Source organism: Salvelinus sp. IW2-2015, unplaced genomic scaffold, assembly GCF_002910315.2.
Source record: "Salvelinus sp. IW2-2015 unplaced genomic scaffold, ASM291031v2 Un_scaffold2743, whole genome shotgun sequence".
Taxonomy (NCBI): Eukaryota; Metazoa; Chordata; class Actinopteri; order Salmoniformes; family Salmonidae; genus Salvelinus; species Salvelinus sp. IW2-2015.
The window spans coordinates 55537-63344 of record NW_019944046.1 but is presented as its reverse complement, the minus strand read 5'-3'; the positions used below and the strand labels follow the sequence as shown (position 1 = coordinate 63344).

Below are 7808 nucleotides of genomic sequence, written 5' to 3'. Positions count from 1 at the left end.
CAAGCCAAGGGATTGGGAAAGGGGTACTGAAAAGGGCATTGGAGTGGGTATAGTTGCCAGGATGCTGCCAATGTGGGAATTAACCCACAGCCTTTTTTATTTGGCGCACAAACGAGACATAAAAATCCTTATTTCCCCCTCCCCCCCCAGCTAAAATACACCAATATACTGTTTACCGTGCATACAGGAAGTGATCCTGTAAAGGTGGGACTATCAGACAGAAAGAGGAACATAACTTCTCTTTTTCTGTCTTATTCCGTTGTTATTCCAACATTGGGTTTGGCACGCGGCCAATGTGCGAAGCACCGGAGATAAATACTTGTTTTACACATACATTCCTAACCCAAACTCTCACAAGCTGCAGAACGTACACACACATGAGTGAACTCCATGCCATCAATTATGCTAATTAAAGATAAGGCTGGGCGAAAAGGGGGGGGGGGTGGGGGTTGGGGGGCTAGTTAATACCAGGTGGAGATAATGCTGGAGATAGACAGGGGCTAATTCCAAAGGTCTCTCCATGGCTGAAATAGTTCATAAAAAAGGTGGTGCGCTGGAGAGAGTGGCAGCTGGGGAATTTTGAGGTTGGTGCCAGGGCCACAGCAACACACGCAATAGTAGAGAGAGGGGGAATACAGGCAGAAGCAGCAGTCTCCTTGGAGACGAAGAAGCTTATTAAAACAGACTGCCAAAACAATGTTATCATTTTTCACATATTTATTTGCTCAGCTTTGCATGTGTAAGCCTAGACTGCCATTAGTCTCTGAACAGAGAAGGCAACTGAAACAACTTTGTCGTAATGGGGTGATGAGAGAGAGAGAGAGAGAGAGAGAGAGAGAGAGAGAGAGAGAGAGAGAGAGAGAGAGAGAGAGAGAGAGGTGGGATTGGACGGAGGGTTCTCTTGTCTGGATTGTTAAAACCAGTAAAGTCTTCCACCTTGAATCAGGGGGGAAACTAATTAGGTAGCACGTATCAAAGCTTTGAGGGACTAAAGGACTAAACTTAAACACAACCTTTCACAAGTAAATCCTCCATCTTGTCTCTCCACAAACACCTTGCTCCCTTCAATTTCTGCTTTGTAATCAACTGTTTAAATGAGTAAAGAGGAAAACCTGTTAAACTGCAGCACGTCAGATTACCGAAACCTCTCTTGTTTTTCCAGTCAAAGCAGACTGGATCAAAGATGTCTGACCGGTGGTGCATAAGAAATACTTCTGGATTCGGCATTGTACTCCATAAATGTAAAAAATAAATAAAAAAAACGGCAACTGGCCCAGGAGGAATGCAAATTGATTCTAAAAATGTGCACTTTCTTTCTCAGACAGGCGAGACAGGTTTTGACAAAAAAAATCCCTCTTGACTAATCACCCTCCTGGTCCAAGCCAGTAAGCCTCGAGTTTTAGAGTTTTGTCAGGAACATTGAAAGTGCCTTTATTCACTGTCTAGTCTCTGCTTCCACGTCCAAGACAAAACCCACAGATACCACAGTCTACTGATATAAAGTCAAAGGGCCAAACCGCAGTTGAAACAATCAGAAAGTGTGCTTCCTGCATTGTTTGGGTAAAAAGCTGTGGGATGGGGCTGGAGAAATGTGAACTTTCAAAATTTAAAGACAGAGCTACGGATGCAACAACTGATCATCCATGATATCATGGATTATACTTTTAATTATGATTATACTTTTAATTATGATTAAAACACTGTGTTCACCCTCCACTACTCCACTGTGTTTACCCTCCGCTACTCCACTATGTTTACCCTCCGCTACTCCACTGTGTTTACCCTCCACTACTCCACTGTGTTTACCGTCCACTTTACTGCAGATTGCTTATTTAAGGCCCTGAGTCCTATGATTCCATTTGGGTATTGAACCTCTGCTTAAACTACAGCATCTCTAAAAGTGTACATTCACCAAGCAAAGAGTAGACGAACCAGAACCCGAAACTATGGCAACTCAACCTCTCCAAAACCAGACCCAAACAGAACCTAGAAGGTTACCTAGCAGGGTGCCCTGAATCCCCTGGGACAAACTCACCTGAAAGACCAGGGGAGGAATAATCTACTACAGCTCAAGTCAAGAGCGTCCGAGGAGGAGATCAAGCGAGTCACCAAAAATAACTGAAGTTAGGTAGGGCACCAGGAAATGACAACATACCACTTGTTCTAAAAAAAAACAGCCATCGGTGCACCTGCAGAGGTCTTGCACAGCTTACTGAACAAGATCTTGGGAAAATAAGAAGACTCCAACAGAATGGAAGACAGTTGTGATTGATACAATCCCCGAGAAAGGATAACTCAGTGAGTGCAAGAACTGGAGAGAAATCATGCTCCTCTCAATCCCCAGCAGAATCCTCTGTAGGATCGTATTGGACAATAGGATGCAGGACGCACTCGACAAGAGACTAGGAAAGGAACAGTGACTTTAGGAACAACTCTTCCTGTGCAGACCACATTGAAAACTCAGGATAATCGTCGAACAGTGCATTGAATTGCAGACACCACTAAACATCAACTTCGTAGGTTTAAAAACGAAAAAGCTTTCGATAGTATAGACAGAAACAGTCTACGGAACATTCTACGGTGGCGCGGCGTCTATCAAAACATATGTGAATCTGATCAGGAGTATGTATGAAGGGTTCACTGACCAGGTCATCTCCAACGGACAACATTCACACACACTCCACGTACAATCTGGAGTACGCCTGGCAGCTTACTGTCCCTTCTGTTTTTATCTAATAGCCATCGACTGGACCATGAGGAGAACCACAGCCCACAAAAAAAACAGTGAGGTGGAGAGCCATGGTGGATGTGTAATGCTCCCAAGGAGCCAGTGAGGTAGAGAGCCATGGTGGATGTGTAATGCTCCCAAGGAGCCAGTGAGGTGGCGAGCCATGGTGGATGTGTAATGCTCCCAAGGAGCCAGTGAGGTGGAGAGCCATGGTGGATCTGTAATGCTCCCAAGGAGCCAGTGAGGTGGAGAGCCATGGTGGTATCTGTAATGCTCCAACGGAGCCAAGTGAAGGTGGAGAGCCATTGGTGTTGATCTGTAATGCTCCCCAAGGGAAGCCAGTGAGGTGGAGAGTCCTATGGGGGATGTGTAATGCGTCCCAAAGAGCGCGAGTGTGACATGGGTTGAGTCTTCGAGAAGCCCAATGGGTGGAGCAGCTAGTGTAATGGTCCCAAGGAGCCAGTGAGGTGGAGAGCCATGGTGGACGTGTAATGCTCCCAAGGAGCAGTGAGTAGAAGTCCATGGTGGATGTGTAATGTCCCAAGTAGTCCAGGAGGTGTGAGACGCCATTGGTGGATCTGTAATGCTCCCAAGGAGCCAGTGAGGTGGAGAGCCATTGATGTGATATGTCCCAGGAGCCAGTCGAGGTGGAGAGCTCTAGTGGCATGTGTAATGGGCCATGAGGCATGTCGTAGATTCCAAGGAGCCAGTGAGGGTAGAAGCCATGGTGGATGTGTAATGCTCCCAAGGACCAGTGAGGTGGAGATCCAGGTGGATTCTGTATCTGCCCAAGGAGCCAGTGATGGTAGAGAGCCCATGGTGGTGTGTAATGCTCCCAAGGGAGCCATGGTGAGTGTAGAGAGCCATTTGCGTGGACGGTAAATCTCCTAATGGCCAAGAAGATGTAGATCAAGTGTGACAATAGAAAAGTGTCAATAGTCACAGTTGAAGTTGGAAGTTTACATACACCTTAGCCAAATACATTTAAACTCAGTTTTTCACAATTCCTGATACTTAATCCTAGTAAAAATTCCCTTAGGTCAGTTTAGGATCACCACTTGAAATGTAAAATGTCAGATGAGAGGAATGATTTATTTCAGCTTTTATTTCTTCAACATTCCAAGTGGGTCAAAAGTTTACATAAACTCAAAGTATTTGGTAGCATTGCCTTTAAATTGTTTAACTTGGTGTGAACGTTTCGGGTAGCCTTCCACAAGCTTCGCACAATAAGTTGGGTGAATTTTGGCCCATTCCTCCTGACAGAGCTGGTGTAACTGAGTCAGGTTTGTAGGCCTCCTTGCTCGCACACGCTTTTTCAGTTCTGCCCACACATTTTCTATAAGATTGAGGTCAGGGCTTTGTGATGGCCACTCCAATACCTTGACTTTGTTGTCCTTAAGCCATTTAGCCACAACATTGGAAGTATGCTTGGTGTCATTGTCCATTTGGAAGACCCATTTGCGACCAAGCTTTAACTTCCTGACTGATGTCTTGAGATGTTGCTTCAATATATCCACATAATTTTCCTGCCTCATGAAGCCATATATTTTGTGAAGTGCACCAGTCCCTCCTGCAGCAAAGCACCCCCAAAACATGATGCTGCCACTCCCGTGCTTCACGGTTGGGATGGTGTTCTTCGGCTTGCAAGCCTCCCCCTTTTTCCTCCAAACATAGCGATGGTCATTATGGCCAAACAGTACTATTTTTGTTTCATCAGACCAGAGGAGATTTCTCCAAAAAGTACGATCTTTGTCCCCATGTGCAGTTGCAAACCGTAGTCTGGCTTTTTTTGGGCGGTTTTGGAGCAGTGGCTTCTTCCTTGCTGAGCGGCCTTTCAGGTAATGTCGATATAGGACTGTTTTACTGTGAATATAGATACTTTTGTACGGTTTCCTCCAGCATCTTCCCAAGGTCCTTTGCTGATGTTCTGAGAATGATTTGCACTTTTCGCACCAAAGTACCTTCATCACTAGGAGACAGAACGCGTCTCCTTCCTGAGCGGTATGACGGCTGCGTGGTCTCATGGTGTTTATACTTGCGTACTATTGTTTGTACAGATGAACATGGTACCTTCAGGCGTATGGAAATTGCTCCCAAGGATGAACCAGACTTGTGGAGGTCTACAATTTTTTGTCAAGCAAAGAGGCACTGAGTTTGAAGGTAGGCCTTGAAATACATCCACAGGTACACCTCCAATTGACTCAAATGATGTCAATTAGCCCATCAGAAGCTTCTAAAGCCATGACATCCTTTTCTGGAATTGTCCAAGCTGTTTAAATACACAGTCAACTTAGTGTATGTAAACTTCTGACCCACTCGAATTGTGATAGAGTGAATAATAAGTGAAAAAATCTGTCTGTAAACAATTGTTGGAAAATTGACTTGTGTGATGTACAAAGTAGATGTCCTAACCGACTTGCCAAATCTATAGTTCGTTGACAAGAAATGTGTGGAGTGGTTGAAAAACAAGATGTAATGACTCCAACCTAAGTGTCTGTAAACTTCCGACTTCAACTGTATGTATAATTATGACATTATGTCACGCCCTGACCATAGTTTGCTTTGTATGTTTTATGTTTTGTTTGGTCAGGGTGTGATCTGTGTGAGCACTCTATGTTGTATGTCTGGTTTGTCTATTTCTATGTGTTTGGCCTGATATGGTTCTCAATCAGAGACAGGTGTTTTGCGTTGTCTCTGATTGGAAACCATATTTAGGTATCCTGTTTTGTATTGTGGGTTGTGGGTGATTGTCTATGTGTAGTGTTTAGTGTTAGCTTCACGGTCGTCGTTTATTGTTTTTGTATTAGTTTCGTTAAGTGTTCTCTGTCTATTAAAATCAAGATGAACACATACGACGCAGCATATTGGTCCTCAGATCTCGTTTCTCCTCATCAGAAGAGGAGGACGACAGCCGTGACACATTAACATTTCTCCATAATATTCATATCCATTTAAGCACTGGTATATTGAATAATGGAGAAAATAAATATTCACATTGACCTGCTTTAATTCAGTTCACAGTCAGTAGGTTTGTATAGTATTTGTTTAATAATTATTAATATGCCAAACAATTATTGGATGTTATACTGAAGTAATGACACATTTTGAATACTTTGTCTCTCCTACTAAGGCCTCAAGTGTACACTGAAGAGAGTCTTAGATTAACGGTCAGGAAGTGAGCAAACATGGTGGAATCAAACCGCGCGCCTGATTGCACTCCCAGTGTGTGTGTGTGTGTGTGTGTGTGTGTCAGGGGCGAAAATCTGATATCAACCTTGGAGGGGACAATTACATGAAATTTTCTCAGGAGCAATTCCTGAGGGGGACACCAAAAGTAGTGCTGTAAACAGACTATGTTGTAATATGTTATGTATATTGAGGGACCATAATCACATACTATCGGATAATTGTTAGGTACAGTAGTTAACTGAAGGGTTGTCCCAATTGTTTAAATCATTATAATACTACTAATAATAATAGTTATAGCAATGTTCTTATCAGTGCAGTGTTCCTCTCTCTTGAAACGTTTCAAGAGTTTGCGGTTCTATAAATTGTGGGTGTGGCTGATATGGTTTTGTGTCATCACTGAGGTAACTGGACGATGCTGTGCCACTGTCCCCTATACTGGTGCTGCTGGCAACAGGGGTGCACATGGTCCTGCCGTGGCTGTGACACTGTCCTCTGAAGTCTCTCTCCTTGGCTCTTTCCCTTTCACCACCCTCACTGACTCACAGTCTGTCTCCTAGAAAAGAAATAAGGTGTTTGCTGTACTCCTAACTACCGGTACCCAAAACTACACAATTAATCACACACAGCAATACCATTGCCTTAAACAAATCTTGGTTCAGTCACCAGTTTAAATTGAGAGTGGGGTATTCATGGCATTTTCCATTATGTCCCTATTTTACAAATCAAAAAAATTGAGAACCTTTCATAATGTTGCAACAAAGACTCAACAAACTTACCTGAGACTTTGTCTCTGCCAGTCTGTCCTGCATATCTGTCCCCAGCTCTGTGTCTGTGTGCCATCTGTTGCCTGCTCTGCCTAATGACATCATGTGAAATATTTCCATTAGCATTTCATTTCTTCTTTTGAATTTTATCATGGTCTTTGAGATATTAGGCTACTAGAGTTCTTACTTTGCGTTTTGGTGTACTGAAAAATACTCTGATGTCCGTCTTTTTACTTTTTTCTGACATTTTTCTACCTGGCTGGCTGGCTGACCGGTCTAGCTGCACAACCACATTACACAACACATGCTGCACGTTTTGAAATTTTAACATAGTTTGTTTCATATTGGCAGGCTTCCAACAATAGCTGAATTTGCAAAGCTAGCGAGCACCAATTCCGTTTCTGTGGTGTTTGCTATAATCTTTGCTACTGGTTAAGGTGAAAAAAAAAAAAATTCACTAGCGACAATTTAGCTTTTGCAACGAGACAATTAATATTTTAAGACAATGGTATAAGAGAGTGTAGTTCTGTTCAGTTTGGACTTCAGTTTTACGCTAACTTATCACAGGGACTTTGAAGCACTACAGCTGCATGCTAATCTTGGAATAAATTGACGATAGCAAATATTCCATCTTTGCGACGCCACATAAATGGAATAGGTACTAGCTAGCTTGATAGTTAATGTTTGCTTTAGTTTGCGCGCTAGCTCTGCAAATTACAGCTAGTGTGTGAACCCTGCAACATAAAAAAATATAATTGCTAAGGCGCGATTGACTGGATTACCTCACGTCAGTTACGGAGTGTTTTCGGACAGTGATACGAACCTCTATTACCTTGCCAGCTAAAGAACTGGCAGTGGATCAAAAATTGTGAGGCAAAGGGCGGGGGGGTCGCAATCTTGTGAAATTTAAAACGCGCTATTAAGTGTCTATAATCAGCAAGTGCTTTCATTGCGTATTATTAATATTATTGAAATTACATAGTTATGTTTACAGTGATATATTGGGGGGGAACTCATATTTTCCCAGGATGGGGGGGTCGTGTCCCCCGTCCCCCCTGGGATTTCCGCCTATGGTGTGTGTGTGTGTGTGTGTGTGTGTGTGTGTGTGTGTGTGTGTGTGTGTGTGT

The 7808-nt window shown here is 43.3% G+C and overlaps 1 long non-coding RNA gene across 1 annotated transcript; it reads right to left on the bottom strand.

Annotated features, from left to right (window-relative positions):
• Window positions 1-6743: 6743 nt before the first annotated feature.
• On the bottom strand, window positions 6744-7483 carry LOC139025470 (uncharacterized). Its single transcript, XR_011477063.1, has 3 exons — window positions 7464-7483; window positions 6869-6961; window positions 6744-6773 (listed from the first exon to the last, which is right to left on the bottom strand). It is a non-coding gene; the product is annotated as an uncharacterized lncRNA (long non-coding RNA).
• Between the last annotated feature and the right edge of the window lie 325 nt (window positions 7484-7808).